Below are 20,198 nucleotides of genomic sequence, written 5' to 3' on the forward strand. Positions count from 1 at the left end.
TTTTCAGTACTGATAGTATTTCGTAAAAGGTGGTATTTATACTGATGGCAGGGGAGGGATGAGAGGATAGGCAGAGATGGAGTTCAGAGAGAGAGAGAAAGAAAATGACAGTTGACAGACAAAGGGATGTGTTAGACAAAGGGAAGGAGAAAAGATGATAATATGGAAAATAAGTAGATGAAAATATTTAGTTTAAAGCATAACAGATCTAGGAGTGTGCGGGTGCGTAAAGGATTTAGAAGATGGTGTTGAGAGTGTAGTGCTGGAAAAGCACAGCAGGTCAGGCAGCATCAGTGGAGCAGGAGAATCAATGTTTCAGGCATCAGCCCTTCATATTCCTGATGAAGGGCTTATGCCCAAAATGTTGATTCTCCTGCTCCACGGATGCTGCCTGACCTGCTGTGCTTTTCCAGCACTATACACTCAACTTTGATCTCCACCATCTGCAAGTTGTCACTTTCTTCATGGAAGGTGGTGTGTCAGGCACTAAATATAATCGAAACTCAACATTGAGCCCTAAAGGCTGCAGGCGCCGCATACTGTTCTTTCAGCTTGTGCTAGGCTAGCTGGAGCATTGCAGCAGACCAGAGGCAGAAATGTTGGCCAGGGAGCATGATGGTGTGTTGAAGTGGCAGGGAACTGGAAGCCTGTGATTGTTTTTACAGACTGAACATAGGCATTCTGCAAAGTGGTCACCCAGTCTGCATTTTGTCTCCCCAGTGACTCTCTAACTTTGTTTCCTCTCCACAGGTGCTGCAACATCTGCTGAGTTTCTCCAGCAAATTCTGTTTTTGATTCAGAGCTTCAGCGTCTACAGTTCTTTGTTTCATTTTTACTCCATTTTAACTGGGGGCACTTGAAGCTTGACACATTTGTAAAAGCATGCTACACTTTGATACTGAGTAGCCTAGACACTGAAGTGCCTGTGTTTGTAATGTATTTATATCAGGACCTCTAATATTCCATTAAATCTTTCAGTACCAAATTACCCACAACTAGTGCATAAGCATTGGCTCAACATGTACAAATACTCGGCTAGAGGCTAAGTCTGGACTGTAGTGGTTCCACCAGGTATGCATTTTTCCTTTCTTGTGCATAAAGTTTGTTTTAAGTTCTTGATTTTTCCAAAGTGTCTCAGCAGCAAGTAAACAACAAAACTAAATATAACACAGAGCGGTAAACAATCAGCTATATATGTCAGGCAATCAGTTATCTCTTCAAATCCAATATAATCCAAATCAATTTACTCACACATAATCACAGTTCCTGCTTTATCTCCATACTCAATTTGACCTCCAGGACTGGAGGAAGGGGGGTGGGACTGTAGGAAGTAGTGGGGCGTTGATGGTGTTTGTTCAGGATGGGGAGAATGATATTGATCAGAGCTCAGGTGGTTTAAGATCAGTTTCATTTTATTCTGGTGATAGAACCCCTTTAGATTTCATGCATTTGTAGATTAATGGAACACACAGAAGAATTATTAAACAGAACATAACTTTTCTCTGAGATATTTCGAGTAATAGATGAAATATCAATTATGGTTTTAGTTCAAGTTACAGGCTTCAGGATTATATTGTGTCAAGACATGAAGAAGTTTGCAACATAGTGAGGGAGTGCTAATGATAATTAAAATTTTAATAACATAAACATACATTATAAAAGAAACCTGGAGATTAATGGACTTGGTAAGTAAGCCAGATGCTTAGCTTACGTGGGCATATTATCATGTGAAAGATGGCTCTTTGTTTTACAAATAACAGGACAGAAGATCATGGGGAAGATGATAGGAAGTTGCATCTACAGACAAAGGTGCCACAAATCGTAATACATTTTGTAAAAGTGATCAGTAACTGAACTGAGGGCTGTCTGCCTTCACAAATGGCCATTAAAAATCCTGCGGGATTATGTTGATGCAGAGCAGAGAGTTCATGCAAATTGTCCGCCACACTTCCTTCATTATAATGGTGAATACACTTCAAAAGTACTTTCTTGACAGTAAAAGACATTGCTGTGTTGAGATCATGAAAAACACTGCAGAACTGCAAGTCATTTTTAAAGTAAATGAGGAAAATGCCATCTCCCTTCAGTACTGATTTCTGCTGCAGTATTTGAGTGTACTTGTTCTGCACCAAGTAAGCCTTTCAGTGTGGATCAGAATACAGTGTAAGATGAGCAGCTGAGCCTTGAAGCCAGAAAGACCAGCGTCACCTCTTGACCTCTGAGGCAGCAGGACAGTGCAATCACTATCCTCTTTATCACAAAATTAAAAAATAACCTTTTTAAAGTTATTCTTTATCATTATCTTTTGATTCTTGCTGCAAAGTTTTGTGCCTGGATGTCAGACCATGACAAATGCAAGCTTACTTATGGTGTTTCTCTGATAGAACAGCCCAGCAGCAGTTACCATCTTGAACAAAGGACCATAGACCATCCATTTTCCCTGGCTGGGCATAAAGCATCTTTTTGGCATGCCACAGAAAAGAAAAGAGGGCAAGTCAGGAATGAAGTCAGCACAGGGAAAGCTGGAGAAATTCAGCAGTTCTGGCAACACCTGTGCTGAAAGAGAGACAAAGTTAAAATTTCGAGTCTGGTATGACTTCTTCAGAACCCTACAGTTACGAATGAAATCTTCCCAAGCTTTTTGCCATTTTGTGGGCATGTGTTAATCACAGATTCCTTTTTCACACTTCGCCCAATTACCATCTGAGCTGGCATAAATGAAAATCTATAGCAGTGTCTCCTGCGGAAAACTGAAAAGAAAATTAGGATGAGGGGGGTGAAAGGAGGGCGATGTTGGGGGGAGTCAAACCTCCTTTTAAACTCTGTAAAGGCTTTCGCTTTAAGAAATGCAGCTGACAGATGTTTTATTCTCTTATCATTGGATGCACGCCTAAATATAAAATGGGCTGACCTGAAGGAATTAGTTTGAACCTACCAATTTGCTCTTGTATTAAAGCCTTCTGTTAGTGCAACTGGAACCATCATTACAATGTGCTCTCACTTTCTAGCAATTTTCCCTTTGTACATGGATTGCAACCCAGCAGCTTTATGGAGATAAGAAATCTGAGAACAAATGTACATGGGAGAAACAGAGCAAGAAGGCTGATCTCCCAAGACAGGGACAAAGGAGGATAAAGGTAAAGCAACTGATGTCTCAGAGGGTCGATACAGCTCAGCTTCATTTAAGTTGTTCTTTATGGTGTGGAAGCAAATATTTTTTCATTAATGTACTGTAGCATAATGATTTTAAAATGACAGCAAATTTATCCTATCATTAGAAGGTATTAGGCACAGGACATTTGATGGTTGATAGTCTATCTTGCTGCGTGGATGTGACATTGTGGCTTTAATTGGCTGAGGTGGCTTGCTTTGTCTACAACCGAGGGAGTAATAACTTTGAAGCAATCACTCTTCAGTTTGGGAAGGAGCCCTGTGGTGAAAAAAAATCTTCAAACCGCAGCTACCACTGTACAAAGGGATTATGTCAAGAGCCATTCCAAACCCATAATTCATCACACATCCTTGCAATCACGCTCCTGAGGATTTCTGGATAGCAAAGATAGACGAAGGATTTTTGAAACACAATTTTAAAAATAAGGTCACTGATCGGACCTAGTTTTAATTATTTGTGATGTCACATTTCCTTCTTATGTCAGGAAAGGACAACAAATTGCTAAGTGTAATTCATCTCTAATCCAAATTGAACATCTGATACAAAGGCTCACCACACTGTTTAGTATTGGGTCATACATTTATTGTAAACTCTCTTGCTGACTGATTAGGAGTCTACCATCGTCCTTAGAAGTTGAGATTGACTGAATAGGTTAGTTCAGTGTGTCCACTGCTTCTGATGCCCAAAATAGTTCACTCCAGTTTATTCCTCAACACGCTGACAGAATTGCAGATCACTATACTGCGATTCACCAGTTTGGCTAGTTGTTAGCAGCCTGCAGAGTTTAAAGGGTAGGTTGTGTTGTAAGGAGTACAGTATAGGCCATTGAAGTGGCAAATTACTAGACAATCATATGCAACCCATTGCCACTTGTTTCACTTGAGCTGGTGTGAATCATCCTTTTGTTGTACACAGTACTTATACCCTCCCTCCTCCAAACATCTTATCATAGAGGACAGAAGATGTGAGTTTCAGTAGATCGAATACAGCCTTTCTCCTTCATGCAAATCAATTAATCAACTTTAAATTCCAGCACTGGTCCATTTCTTTAATGAGATAAGCTTAGAAATTAAAACTGTGCATCCTCGCCTCAAAATAGAATCAATCCTCTTCCATAAGCCCTAGAGAAAAATACTTTGATCGTTCAGGCTATTAGACGAGATTATATTGCATGTTCTTTCCTCACTCAATACTTCTGACCAAAATTTTTGACAGGGTCAATTTTGTTATACGTTATGCAAATCTGTGGCCGCGGATGGGAGGGAAAATGTGAAGGGGAGATGGTTACAGAGGCAGGCAAAAGAGTGCAGTAATTATTTTAAATGAATTCATTGCAATTCAGTCCCAACTCTGACTGATTATAGTAATCCATCATCTTGCACCCCATTGCTGACTTTGAAATCAAATAATCACTTGTTAGTCTTTTACAAAATTAAAACCATTGACTTCACCAATCATTATGGGCAATTATTGGTCACATCTAATTGATCAGTCATCCTCTGAGATCTATTCTACATTGTCAGCATGTCTGTGAGATTATGAAAATTTCATTTAACTCTCACAAGAATGGACTCCAAGAAATAATCGCTTTGTTCTTTGCTGTTTGCCTATTTTTGTTTTAATTTTTTTCAGCTTCCTGGCCCTGAAATTTTCGACATTTTAACTCCCTTTCTTCTCTTAAATATATGTGTGGTGGTTGTGTAGAGGAGAGGGTGTGAAATGGTCTGAACTATCGGATTCAACACAGTGATCAGATTTTATCAATTGGGTGGGTACGTGAGGTCCAAGTGACAATTGTCAGTAGCAAACGGAAATCCCCATCCCTGTTGTATTAATCATTCTTTAGATGTCTTGTTAGCAGAGTGAGAATCTGTGGTCTCAGAATTATGAGCTGTTCTTTCTTGCCATCCCAGACTGTTTGGTGCTTGTCTTTAGAGCCGTTGGGATAATTTCTTTCTTAGATGGGAAATTTTCAATCAAATCAAATCAATGTGTAACATAAATATTGACACTTGTGAAAATCATTGAACAATCCCATAGGGCAAGCATCCAATTGGCAATGGAAGTTTTAACATGAAGGCTAGTTAGTAAATTCTGGTTTTAAGCAGCGAAAATAGCAGCTAGTGTGTGACGTGAAGACTAATGTACCTTAACATAATAAAAAGCTGCTGAACTTCCAAAAACATTAGTTAAAGACCAAATTCTAACATTCCGCTATCAATACGTGAATAAATATAACCTAATATTAATAATAACTTTTGAAGACCTGCCAAAAAAAAGTGAACAATTGAAGTAACTAAAATGCGGTTACTAAATTAGGTTAAATATAGAGGTTAATGATAATTTAATATTCAGGGAAAATCTGCATTAAAATCAATAAATAATAACTGCAGGAAATAAGTAAGTAAGTAAAGTGGATAATGGCAGCACAGACCATGTGTGAGCTCTGCTGGGTATGTAAAACTATGGACAGTGAGATTATATTGCATGGCACGTCCTGTAGGAATGCTTAAGGCTTGAGTCATTCTGCTACTGAATTATTAAACTAGGTTTCTCAGAATACATTTGCACCACATGGAGTGACACGGGGCAGTGAAGGAATAAGGTACCTTAACAGTCGGCAGGGCAGGAACTGTCCAGTGTTGATAGGAAGCACAGAAGATAGTCCTACCAACTGTGATAATGTACTTGCTAACCCTGTAGAAATAGGGAAGAAGGATGGTCAGAACCCTAACCAAGGCAATAGGAAAAGACACAATTCAAAGGGATTTTGGGGTGGAATAAAAGATTGAAGTATAAATAATTCAATAATTACAGGAAAGAAGACAGCTTCTGCAATCATAATTGAGAATTCAAATGAATCTGTTGTGTACCCAGTACTATAATAAGCCGCATTTCAAAGTGGCTGCATAGGAACTCAGTGAAAGCAAAGGGAGGAGATCCTGCTAGAAGAATAAAAAGCAGGGTAAACGGTAATGATTCAGATTACTATTGTAACCAGTTGTATATTGATATAAAGGAAGAGTTGCATTTGTACAGTGCATTTCATGCCAAATGAATGTTCCGAAGTGCTTGAGTAGTTTTTGAAAAGCTGTCACTGTTGTTGTGCAGGAAACACCACAGTTAATTTGCGCACTGCAAGTTCCCACAAACAGCAACACAATAAAGGTGAGATAATCTACTTCAGATCAGAAAAATGAATGTATGATTGTAAGACTTCAGTGTATTAGAGTGGTTCTGCTTCTTTGAATATTGACACCAATCCTGGCACAAGACAAATATGCCAATGGGATAGGCTTTACCCAAAGTAAGCTTAGATCAATATTCAAGTGGAAACATTAAATAAGACTATAGATAAGACAGTAAGCTAGCAAAGAGGGTGAGAGTACAAATATTATGATTCTAAAGGCAAGAAAATTAAGATGCGAGAAATGAAGGTAAAATAAATGCATGGAAAACACAGAAACAATCGATCACTGTAACAATTTACATATAGAATGAATGAAAACTAAGAGCATATTATATTGCCTGTGTAATATTGTCCACAAACTGGTACAACTGAGGAAGTAGTCATAAGCAAGATATATTAGAAACACTGGCTTGGTTATTAAGTGGAACAGGTAAATATAGGGTAGTGGGGAAGGGTTGGCTTGTGGGAGGATGGTGAATGTTTGGTTGGGAAATTTGAAAGTCTGGTACAATGGGGATTTGGCTTATTAGTGAGTGTCTATTAGCCATGTTCTGGGTGGTAGGTAAATTGACAGTATTAGTTGCAATGTAGTAAGTGTGTATCTTGTAGATAGTACACACTGCTGCTACTCAGCATTGGTGGTGGAGGGAATGAATGTTTGTGGGTGAGGTACCAGTCAAGTGGATAGCTTTGTCCTGAATGATATTAACCTTCTTAGGTGTTATTGGAGCTGCAACCATTCAGGCAATAAAAGTGTATTCCATAACATTCCCAAATTTATTTTGGAGCTTGGTGGACAGGCTTTGGGGAATCTGGAGTAGTTATCTGTGACATGATTCTTGGTCTCTGACTTGTTCTTGTAGCCACTGTATTTATGTGGCCAGCCCAGATCAGTTTTGGTCAATAGTAATGTCCAGGTCAAAAGTAGTGGGGGATTCAACTATAGTAAAGCCATTGAATACAATGGAGAAATTGTTAGATTCTCTCTTCTTAAAGATGGTCATTGTCTGGCAATTGTGTAGTACAAATGTTGCTTGTTACCTGTTAGCTCAAACCTGGATATTGTCTAGATCTTGATACATTTGGATACAGACTGCTTCACTATCTAAGGAATCATGAATGGTACTGAACATTATGCAATCAACAAATGTCCCCACTTCTGAACTTGGGTGGCACGGTGCCTCAGTGGTTAGCATTGCTGCCTCACAGCACCAGGGACCTGGGTTCAATTCCTGCATTGGGTGACTGTCTGTGTGAAGTTTGCACATTCTCCCTGTGTGTGTGTGGGTTTCCTCCCACAGTCCAAAGATGTGCAGGCCAGGTGAATTGGCCATGCTAAATTGCCCATGGTGTCAGGGGTAAATATAGGGTAGGGAAATGGGTCTGGGTGGGTTACTCTTCAGAGGATCGATTTGGGCTGAAGGGCCTGTTTCCATACTTTAGGGAATCTGATCTAAACTAATGATGAAGGGAAAGTTATTGAAGATGGCTGGGCTGAGGAACTCCTGGAGCTGAGATGATAGACTTTCACCAACAATGACTAGCTTTCTTTGTGCTACTTTCAGTCAACCTCATTAACATATTTAAATTGATAATCTATTCTGCAAAAGCAGATTGGCTGCCTGGTCTTTCTCTTAACTGCCATCAAAACCCAGACTCCAGGGTTGGAGCTAGTCTCCAAAAGTGCTTGGAATTTTATCTCAATGAACATCTGGACCTTTATTTCCAAACCCATGTACACGTTAAAATTAACTCTACAATGGCTAATAGGACAGGATTTACACTTAAATATTGCAGGCCCTACTGTATTTAAATAGATAGGGAAGGACTAAGAATTGGTGGGGTAGTTATGTAATGTGGAAATGACATTATGATAGAAACAAAAATGAGCATAACTGCCAAAGATATACAAACAAATTCCAAGTGGATTATGATAAAGTATAGGAAAAGATTGGTCGCAATATTAAGAGTCTAAATCAATAGAAAGTGAAATGGGAATTGAAGGAGAAATATGTCGATAAATGTATTAAATTAGTAAGAACACGTGGTTATAAAAGATGTCCCTGACAAAACTGGCAAAGATAGCAATTAAAAGTGGAGAAGAAGCAAAGTTTTTCGATGGAGTACAAGGCGCCTTTCTGACCCCATATATATAAAGAAAATTAAATGTATTCTGTTGGTGCACTAATAATAAAATGACAATGAAGATAGGGATGGAGGATGAGTTAGAAAACCTTCCAGTGGTTGACAATAAAATAATAAAGGAGAAAGTGAGGACTGCAGATGCTGGAGATCAGAGCTGAAAATGTGTTGCTGGAAAAGCGCGGCAGGTCAGGCAGCATCCAAGGAACAGGAGAATCAACGTTTCGGGCATAAGCCCTTCTTCAGAATTCCTGAAGAAGGGCTTATGCCCGAAACGTCGATTCTCCTGTTCCTTGGATGCTGCCTGACCTGCTGCGCTTTTCCAGCAACACATTTTCAGCAATAAAATAATAAAGCTGAGGAAGCCAAGGGTAATATTACAAAAAAGTTAAGGTGGGAAGAATAATGAAACTAACCAAACATAGGGCCTTGACAACATTAGATCCAGGTGGATGGTGCCGGCCCGTTTTCAAATCAACAAGAGAGGAGTTAGCTGAATGACTAGTATTCATGTACAGAGAAAAAAAAATCAATTGAAAAAGGTATTAGTGCCAGATGACTGGCAGACAGTAAATGAAATTCCTACTATCAATAACTAATCCAGGAAACTATTGACTAGTTAGCTTAACACCAGTGATTGGAAAAAGACTGAATCTTTGCTAAAAGATGAGATTAAAAGGAAATGCAGAGATAAGAGACTATGGAAAGGAAAGTCAGCATGGATTTTTTAAGGAAGGTCAAGTGTAGCCATTGATTTGTCAGCTGCAGTAACAGATTAAGTAGGCACGAGTAACGTAGTGGATGTGAAACACATGGACTTTCAGAAGGTTTTGATAAGGTATAGTTTAAGAGACTCGCACAGATAACAATGATGTAGGCTCACCTCCAGAGAGTGTTTTACTGGATGCAGCAATGCTAATGTTATCTCCCATAATATCTGAAACTACATATGGACATTGTGGCATTGATGACTCCTGGTAGATATTTATTACAACTACCTTATGTTCAAACATTACTTTCCACAGACATAAAAGTGTCTGGTCTGTATTAAACTTTGTTTACCACAGATGAACATGCTTATAATAGAGTCATGCTTCAAGTGATCAGAGGCAAGATGGTGTATGAGATCTTTATGCACTCAGGTCACATGCTATCATGCAGTGATGATATCCATGTCTTGTAAAGGCGTACTGACATCCTGACGGTGAGACACATCACAATAGTCAGGCTGTGTGGATTCAAGGGTCAGGTGTAGATTACTGACTTCAGACAGTTATGGAACAGAAATCAGAAAATAGGAGTTAAGGGATGCTTGTCAGCCAAAGCAGAACTTGTGACAAGTTGTCATAATGGGGACCTATAGGTGACTGTGTCCTACTGTATAGATAAATGATTAAAATGTGGGAAATAGTGTGCTATCAAAAATTGCAGATGGTGTGATACTGGGAGCCAAGCTAATAGTGCGGAAGATTACACCAATGTAAAGGAAGTTTTAAACAGGCAAGCAAAATAGTCACACAAATGGTAATTAACTTTGATAGACTAAAATGTGACTGGATTATTTTAGTAAGAGGAACAAGGAGGATATGTATTTCTTAAGAAACTAGGCAGACGAGGGGAGTGAAAGGGTCTGGAAATATATATTGATGTGTTACTAAAATAGAAATGCAAGTGATAAAACCACAAAGACTAAAAATAAAATATTGCTAATTTTTCAATGAATTGAATTCAAAAGCAGAGAAGTCTTATTCAACATGCCAATTCAGTGGTTCAGTGGTTAGCACCGCTGCCTCACAGCACCAGGGACCAGAGTTCGATTCCAGCCTTGGGCGATTGTGCAAACTTCACACAGACATTCTCCCTGTGTCTGCGTGGATTTCCTCTGCGTGCTCTGGTTTCCTCCCCCAATCCAAAGATGTGCATATTGGGTGAATTGGACATGTTAAATTGCCCATGGTATTTAGAGATGTGTAAGTTAAGTGCATTAGTCAGGGTGATCTAGAGAAATAGGACAGGGGAATGGGTTTGGGTGAGTTACTCTTCGGAGGGTTGGTGTGGACTTGTTGGGCTAAAAGGCCTGTTTCCACACTGTAGGGATTCTATGATGATTTCTATGAACATTGGAAGACCACACTTATTATATTGTTTCTAGCACAGTTGGTTGGACAGCTTGTTTTTGATGCAGAGTAACGCCAACAGAGTGGGTTTAATTTAATTATTGGCTAAGATCAACATGAAAGTCCTGCCTTCTCAACTTTGTCCCTCATCTGAGAAATGAAGAGGAATCTTGCCTCACTTTAAGTCATCAGTTGTTTCTCTCCAATGAGTGAGTGGAACTATGGTGAGTTTACCTTCACCTTACTGTTTGCATTTCTGGTCTTTATACTATAAGCATATCAAAGCATTGGAGATAAAAGCAGCAAAAATATTTGTAAGGCTATCACTCAAGTTAGGCCCAGCTGTTGATCAGTTAGGCGAAAGTGAGTGCTGCAGATGCTGGAGATCAGAGTCAAGATTAGAGTGGTGCTGGAAAAGCACAGCAGGTCAGCCAGCATCCGAGGAGCAGGAAAATCGATGTTTCGGGCAAAAGCTCTTCATCAAGAATTGATCAGTTAGCCTTGTTGCAGCGTTGCAAGATGCATTTCACCCTGAGTTGAATTAACATGTTTGCATTTAATGATTTTGCCATTGGTGAACCCCACATTCTGTATTCTGGAGGATTACCATTGACTAGAAATTAACCGGACCAGCCATAAGAATGCTGTAGCTACAGTAGCGGGAAAGAAGCTGTGAATTCTGAGGTGAGCAACTCATCCCCTGACTCTCCAAAGCCTGTCTACTATATACAAGAGACAAGTTCAGAGTGAAATGAAATATTCCCCATTCATCTGGATGAGTGCAGCTTGTGCAGCATTCAAGAAACTCCACATAATCGAGGATAAAGCAGCCTACTTGATCAGCACCTCATGCACCAACTTCAACATTTGCTCCCTCTTTACCGACACATAGTGGCAGCAGTGTGAGTAATCTACAAGACGCAAAGTTCCTGTGACAGCACCTTCCAAAGCCACCTGAAAGGACAAGGGCAACAGATGCTTGGGAACATCGCCACTAACAAGTTCTCCTTCAAGTCATTCCATTCTAATAAGCTACTATGTCAAGTTGCTTTCATTGTTGCTGGGTCAATATCCTGGGATTCTCTTCACAGCAGTGCTGCAACTGTACTTGGCCCCAGATAGACAAGGAGTTTCGCTCACCAGTATTTTTGCCAGGGTGTTGGAAATGGGCTACAATTGAAAGCCTTGCCTGTGATGTCCACATCCCACGGCAAAATTATGAAAGTTAACAATGTATCTTAGAAACGCTTTTGACAACATGAATACAATTTTATTCAAAGTTATTTCTCAAAGTCAGCTTAAGCAACAAAATATATTTGTCAGCTTGTCACCTGTATATTTCTCGTTCCAATTGCTACCATTTTGCTCATGGGACGTAAAGGCCAATGTGACTTCTTCCTTTTTGAGTTATGTTTTTCACAGGAGCTTAGGCATTAGACTGACGTTCCCAAGTGATCTGAGCTGTCTTGACTCTTCCAAAAACTGTCAACATTTGAATTCTCTTTTAACATGAAGTGGAAAAACTCCTTTTTTTTTCTTTCATATTTCATTATTCCTCAAGATAATATAACTGCAGGAATGTTTACAATGCTCACACCATAATGGCTCTCTATTTCTCCCTTTCTCCACATTCCATTCTTACTCTAATTATTTGTACACACCATATTTTTAATTTTTAAAAATTTCTCCTTTTTTTAATGTCCATATTTTCACTTCTCCCTTGCCTCCCTACTTTTGCCCTATCTTTCCTTTTCACTTAGTCATTTCACCTCTCCTTCTCTCTGTTGGTAGCCCTTCTCAACTCATTAAAGAGTTCAATTGGATTTTTTCTCCTTTGTGAGTGGTCAGGTTCCCACTACGAATGCCCATATTAGAAACAGGGCCAGTAAAATTGAAAAACATTGCTTAGCATTTCCAGCTAACTGGAACCCAGGTTGTAACACATAAAGACAATGAATAAGGAAGTGTTCATTGGAATTTGGCAGCTCATTTACCATGATGCATTCCTTGACTAAAAACAAAGTGTCACTATTCCTGGCTGTTACATTACAGAAGACATGAGGTCTCAGCTCTTGGCTCACCACGGCAGTACAGATGCATAAGGCACTCAAGAATCTGACCCCACTGACTGAGTCCCAGCAGAGCCCTATTGAGCATGCTCAGAGCTTTATGTGAGGCTCAAAAGCTTTTCAACACTCAGATCTGCTTGGAGGACTCCCTGAAGTACTCTGTAGAGATAGTATTGTAAAGTACTACTCAGGCCTACTCCAAGAAAGTCGCACATTGCCCAAGACATGGGTTTGTCTAGGCTTTAGCCAACTTCCTCGAATATCTGCACTTAAGATAACAAAGTTGACAATTGTGTGCTCTCAATAAATGCTGAATGGCATGAATATCTAATCTTCTCTAACATAATGTTTTTATTATTTCTATAGCACTGTTTATTCAATTATCTTTAACTGAGTTATTAACAGTAAACACAAAATATTAAATGATATCTTGCTGGAAATAGGATTGTATTGGCATTTTGGTGTGGCTGCTGAAAATCAGCAACATTTAATTAACCCCTCACATCAGCGATCCAAACATTCAGGTGGATAAAAGAATGCCCGAAGTAAATGAGCCAGCAATAGGTAAAGGATGACTGTACTTTCCGATGTCTCAGGAATCCGTGAGTCACTATAACATAATATGACAGCATTTACAGCATAGAAAGAGGCCATTCTGCCCTAGGTCCATGCCAGTGCTCATGCTTTAAATTGACTTTCTCCCGCCTTTCTTCATCTAAACCTGTCAGCATAGCCTTATGTTCCTTTCTCCTCATATGCTCATCTAGCTTCCCATGATGTGCATCTATACTATGGAAATGTTCCACAATATAATTATTTTTGAATATAGATGTTGCTCCTGTATTTTGTAATGTATTTAATAAAAACAAGCTTATACTTTTTTCCCCAAGTCCCACAAATCTATAACCTCTACCAACATGAAGGTCAAAGGCAGTAGATGCATGGGGGTGCATGGGTTATCTTGGATCTGCATTGTAATTCCTTCACAATTGCCGGCTTGAAAATTTGAAAATTGCCATCAATTAACACTCTATAGTTACCTATACCGGTCTGGCTGTGATAGTTCAAGAAGGCAGTTCAACGCCATCTTCTCAATGACAATTAGGGATAGGCAACAAACCAGGAAGACCATTTGCTTCTGTCTCTCTGGCAGTGTGACTTTCTCCCCTTATATCAGTCCAACTTTCCACATCCTGAAACTCTCATATTCAGACCTGACTACTCTAATCATGAATTGGTTTAGAAGACAATAAATTAACGGATGTCAGTGGAAATACTTGAAGTGCTGTGCAATAGGTTATGATGTTCTAGATATTAGCTTATATTTGTTAATTGTCTACACCAATAGTGCTCTCACTACCTTGCTGTTCTTGAGCACTGTTATTGCCATGAACCCTGATGCAATGTTTGCATCCAGCACATTCCATTAAAGCTGTTATTTCCCTGTGAGGCTGCGTTTTGTCCCTGTTTCTCTTTGAAGTTACCTGAACCTTAGATTGTGATGAACAGAGATGAACAGTTGTTTTTATGATCACCTGATTTCTGACGCTGGGCAAAATTAAAGAGGCCAAGAGGTTTCTTAAGGCTTCAAGCAAATATAACAGTAAGTGTTCACATCCAGATTGTCTCCAAATTTCAGTCGTTTGCGTATCCCGCTCATTGCTGTCATATCCAACAGCCCTCTTTGGTCTTCACCTTGCTTGTAGATACTCCAAAGGGAAGGTTATTAAATTGTTTCATTCCCCTGGTCCGCAACACCAACATATATCAAAAGTCAAATGTGGCTGAGTTGTTAAGGCTAGCTAGCTGGCTAGATCCAATTTTTGAGAGTGGGAATCTTCCACTTGCATTCCAAGGAGTGAAGATACAAATGAAGTTCATCTTGTTCCAATGTTCCTTCTACTGCCTAGTTTTTCTCAATGGGGCAAATAGTGGCCATTAATCTGTTTCTAAACCAGTCAGTCTGGCTTTCAACTTGTCTGCTCACTGACACTCTGTTAGTACTTTTATTTTGAAATGTCGAGGCTGGACGTTCTCCCAATCTTTTATCTTTCATGAGAAAATCAAATCTTCATATTCTTTGATTGCCAGTGGCAATGAAACAAGCTTACTTATTCCACATGTCCTTAAATAACCCCAAGACAAACAAATCCATGGCTCCATGGAACCTGTGCCTTGGAGCTCCAGTCAAATATGGATCTCTCACAAACTGCCCCCATGCAATAAAGTTTCATTTAAGCATTGTAAATTGTGATATGATTTACTTCCTAAAATAGTGCTCCTCTGTCAAAGGGGTTGCTTTCTTTCAATTCAAAAATGATTAAATTGCCATCTCCAAGTTCTGAAAGCTTAAGGTCCATTCATGCAAGGGAATGGACCTTGTTTGATGGATAAATTTTTATTAACCCAGATTATAAACACATGAGACCATTCAATTATGCCCCAGCTCATAGACTATATTCGTATAATTCCCAATTAATCACTCACTTGGTTGAGTGTGGCTGGAAGACAAGAGTTTAAAATGGAGTATCCTGACTCTGTCAATGGCCATCTGGGTGAACCTGAACCTGAACCTGTCCTAAACCAATGTCCACAAATGAACACTTTCTGACAGAAACTGTTTCTCTCCCCAAGATACTGCTTGATCTGATGAGGTTTTCTAGCCTTTTTTTGGCTCTTACTGGATCACAATTAAGAGCCGTAGGTGAAAAATCTACTCTAAGGATTGGTGCTCCACAACAGCTAATCAGGTGCCTAACTACACAGTGAAATGGAACATTGGATCTTCTTAGTTTGAGTGGTTTAGATTTACTGAAGGGATAAAGTTCACTCACCAGTCTGTCAAGGAGCTTAAATAAAAGGTTTAAAACAAAAGATGAACTTGCCCAGTCAAAGAAAAGTAACAGAAGTAAAACAAAAAAATGTACTTGCTCAGTCAAAGAAAAGTAGCAGAATGGGATTAGTATGAGCCATGACAAATTCATACAGCAGCCCATGCAGCCGTCTTCCGGGATAAGGACTCATGTTGGCAGAACACAGTTGTCTGGGGAAACACAAGGAGATTAAAAGAGAGGAGGAGGGAATAAATGAGTTGAACAAATGTAAACAATTCCAATCTTGGATTAATAATAGACTATTGACTTAGCCAAGGTTTAATGACCTTATTTACATGCATGGTGTGAATCCAAAGGCAACAACAACGCAGACCGGTCAATAACCTCCATCTTTCTGAGCTGTCAAACTGCCAGCCAGGCCCTTGGTCAGGGCCCAGCATATGTTCCAGTCTCAATGGGAATAATAGACGAAAGGAACAGAGAGTGCTTATAACTCAAACTCTGCCACAGAACCCACAAGACGCTGACATGAAACATCGGTCATGCATATAAGCCTGACAACACACCAGTTATTAAGAGAAATATAATTGAAAGGCTATAAATACCAACAGAGAGGCAGTTGAAAATCCCAGAGACAGGGAGACTGCTTTTAAAGAAGCATTATCTTTTATTTTCTCTCTGAAAATATATGACAATCCCTTTCTAAATGTTTGCAAAGTACTTAGCAGAATAAAGTGAACTGTATCAAAGTCTGTCACTGAATCACAAGAGTACAATTACATTGTTTACACATTATGCAGCAACAAAAAAATGTTGAAGTGCACAGTGTCGAGAAGGAGTCTACACTGATAAAGGTATGCCCCACCCCAACTTAGTCTCCCATTGTGGACATGGACCTTTCCCCTTATGGCCATTTCCAGACGACCTGTTGTCCGAAAGTGTTAGCTGTGGCTCAGTTGGCAACACTTCCAGCTTTAAGCCATAATGGATCTGGACAACAAGATCTTGATCAGATGGGCCAATGGGCCAGGAAGTAGCAGATGGAGTTTAATTTAGATAAATGTGAGGTGCAGCATTTTGGAAAGGTAATCAGGACAGGAATTCAACACTTAATGGTAAGGTCTTGCTGCACAAAGTGTGGAGGCTCATAGTTCCTTGAAAGTGGAGTCCCAGGTAGATAAAATAGTGAAGAAGGCATTTGGTATGCTTTCCTTCATTGGTCAGAGCACAGGGCATAGAAGTTGGGAGGTCACGTTGCAGCTGTACAAGACATTGGTTAGGCTGATTTTAGAATAATGTGTGCAATTCTGGTCTTCCTCCTAGCGGAAGGATGTTGTGAAACCTGAAAGAGTTCAGAAAACATTTACAAGGTTGTTACCAAGGTTTGAGGGTTTGAATTACAGGGAAGAGGTTGAATAGGTTGGGGTTGTTTTCCCTGGAGTGTCGGAAACTGAAGGGTGATCTTATAGAGGTTTATAAAATCATGAGGGGCATGGATAGGATAAATAGACAAGGTCTTTTCCCTGGATTGGGGGAATCCAGAACTAGAGGACATAGGTTTAGGGTGAGAGGGGAAAGATTTAAAAGGGACCTAAGGGGTAACTTTTTCATGCAGAGGGTGATGTGTGTATGTAATGAGCTTACAGTGGAAGTGTTGGAGGCTGGTACAATTACAACATTTATAAGACATCTGGATGGGTATATAAATAAGAAGGGTTTAGAGGGATATGGGACAAGTGCTGGGAAATGGGACTAGATAAGGTTGGGATATCTGGTCAGCCTGGACGAGTTGGACTAAAGGGTCTGTTTCTGCGCTGTACATCTATGACTCTGTGACTTGAACATAATCAAAGTGAATACTCCAATTCTATGCTGAAGGGAATGCTACACAATTGCAGGTGCTGACTTTTGATTGAGTCATTCAAGCTGTGAATCTCTCCTGTCTGCTCAAATGTAACACATCCCATGGTACTATCTCAAAGATAGTTATTCCTAGTGTGTCCAGGTAAATATTTATTCCTCAATCAACTTCACAAAAACAGATTACTAGATCATTGACATGTTAGGCTTTCTAAACATTTACATAAAAAAAAGCTACCCCATTACCTAGAGAGCAACAATGACTACACTACATTGCTTTGAGATGTCTTTGAACAACTAATGTAGCTAAGTATTGGAAGTCATTAGAGGAAAGAGAGACTTGCATTTACACATGACCTTAGCACTGCACTGTCGAGATTCTATGATTCCACGTCCGAAAGCATTTTTAGGGAAGTATTTCTTTTTACATGTCGTCACAGTTGTAATTTGAAAAGAGCAGAACTTCAGTCTAATTTTAGCTTCAGTTGCTATCTCACAAAGCAGTGATTAAAAATCCTTCCTGATTTTTTTCCTCCCTCCTGTTCCCAATATTATGAAGACCAATTGTAGTATGCCTACTACTGTATGGCTATGTTAGACTCTTAAATAAGGCACGGAGCTCCAAGACTAAATTGTGTGCCATCTGGAAATCAATTCTAATAAAACTCCTTTTTGGTGCCAGGATCCAACACAAGCATATCATCACTGTACTCTCAGTTAGCAGAGCCATAATTCAAGCTGTGGGTACGCCTACCAAACAGTCCACCTTTTGCTTCTAGATTTGCTGGACTCTATTGTAAACAAACAGCATATGATTCATATTTCCAAACATAGAACAAAAATCCTTTTGAATGAAACTGGACAGAAAAGGAAAGGTTTTCTAACTGCAGTTCACTCTAGTAGGACCAGGCTCAGAGCTAGTTTGAAGAGAAGGATGTTACTTGCAGATCCTTTCTCTGTGGTCAGCTCATTGTCATGTTTCTGTATAGCTTAAAGTATCATATTTGGATCTATGTTTTCAGGGAGAACAGGAGTGCAAACAAAATATTGCTGAGCAAGTGAAATTTAAAGCAATGTGGAAAATTCAAGGGAAGTGCCGAAAATGGGGGGAGACAAAAAATGCTTTTGCAGCCTTTGAGAAAGCTCCAAAGGTCATTTCAGATCATTGGAAGCCTTTGCCAAGGAAGAGGAGGAAAGCTGTTAAGAGGTGCCACTAGAAATGAATAGATTGACATACGCATCTACATATAAGTAATAGAATGGTTAGATTTAGTTGCCAGGTGGCAATGAGGAAAATGGGCTCATTAGCACTCCACACTAATATCCCCACAAGTCAGCATTGAGTTATTAAAAGATAGAGATGGAAAGCAGGCTTGTGGCTGATGCTGACCAGGGCTTTTGTTGCCAGTACAGCCCAGTGGTGCATATTGACGTAACATGTTCTTGTGTCAGATGGCATAGTCCTACTGACTTGCCTTGCAAAATCAGTTCATTACAGTCATTGCCAGGTAGGTGCCCCCAAAGCAACAGTTTATAGTTAGTGACATGTTGGCAGGTATACCCAACCCATGTAACCACAGAGAAAGCTAGCCAACATATCTTAGGAACTGGAGTATCCATTTGCACTTACCTTTTATCGAAGTGGCTTTTTGTTTTGTTTGTTTGTAGAATGTGAATAGCATTTGTTGGCATCTCTAATTGTCCTGGTAAGCTGCCTTCTGGAAATGCTGCAGTCCTTAGGGTATAGGTATGCTCTCAGTGCTGTATGGAAGAGTTTTGACCCAGTGTTTCTGGTGTACTGTCTGTAGGCAGAGATATGAGGGTACCAGTACTTTGGTACTTTTGACCACTGCTGTAAGCTTGTCTGTCCACCATTCTGTTGTTTTCTATTCTTCCTCCAGGCAGGGGGAGATAGGGATCAGACACCTCCTTGCGGAGACCAGTCAGTGATAGTGGAACTGAAGATGGAATAGTTAGAGACAGGAGGCTTTTTAATCAAAAGAGAAACAGAACTAACGTTAAAAAAAAAGCCTGAAACCCTGAACAGAATGAAGTGTGGTCATTTAATGAGCTTCCATGTGCCACTGAGTCAACAGCAATGCAAGCCCATTTTACATAGGTGAAAATATCAGGATTAACATCCAGAATCTGCTTGTAGGACTCTACCAGATCATTGTCATATTGACTGAAACTCCCATCTGCTTCAGCTGATGCCCTCTGCTCCCCACACCCGTTGATCTTCATTTGTAGAATTCAGAAAGTGAAGCTTAATGTCATGGATTCTGGATTCGTGGTGCTGGAAGAGCACTGCAGTTCAGGCAGCATCCGATTTCGAAGCTCCTTGGATGCTGCCTGAACTGCTGTGCTCTTCCAGCACCACTAATCCAGAATCTGGTTTCCATCATCTGCTGTCATTGTTTTTACCTACTTAATGTCATGGATGCCTGCCCAACCTTTGGATCAGGTTCACCCAATCTGTGCCTGAACCTTCAACAAACCCTGAATTGGCAATTGGCATTACCACCCTGATCCTAACTGATGCAAAACACATTTGCAACATTTTGAACGGGGATTTGGAATGACTCCTCAGGGGATGTTGAACCATGGTTTTCCCATTCATTAATGTAAAAGGGTGTCAATTCTTTAGCTGGTGATTCAGGATCAGAGAACCCTGGCGAAATATTCTCATGTACATGTAAATGATCGAGATGAGTTTGTGACTTCAATAGCTTTCTTTTGAATTGCTTGAGGAATTGCTTTAGACTGGCTGGACACTGAGTTTGAATAATGTGATGTTACACTGACCCATTTACA

Source organism: Chiloscyllium plagiosum, unplaced genomic scaffold (genome assembly GCF_037043375.1).
Source record: "Chiloscyllium plagiosum isolate Xiang-an unplaced genomic scaffold, Cpla_swu_hap1 HiC_scaffold_24, whole genome shotgun sequence".
NCBI lineage: Eukaryota > Metazoa > Chordata > Chondrichthyes > Orectolobiformes > Hemiscylliidae > Chiloscyllium > Chiloscyllium plagiosum.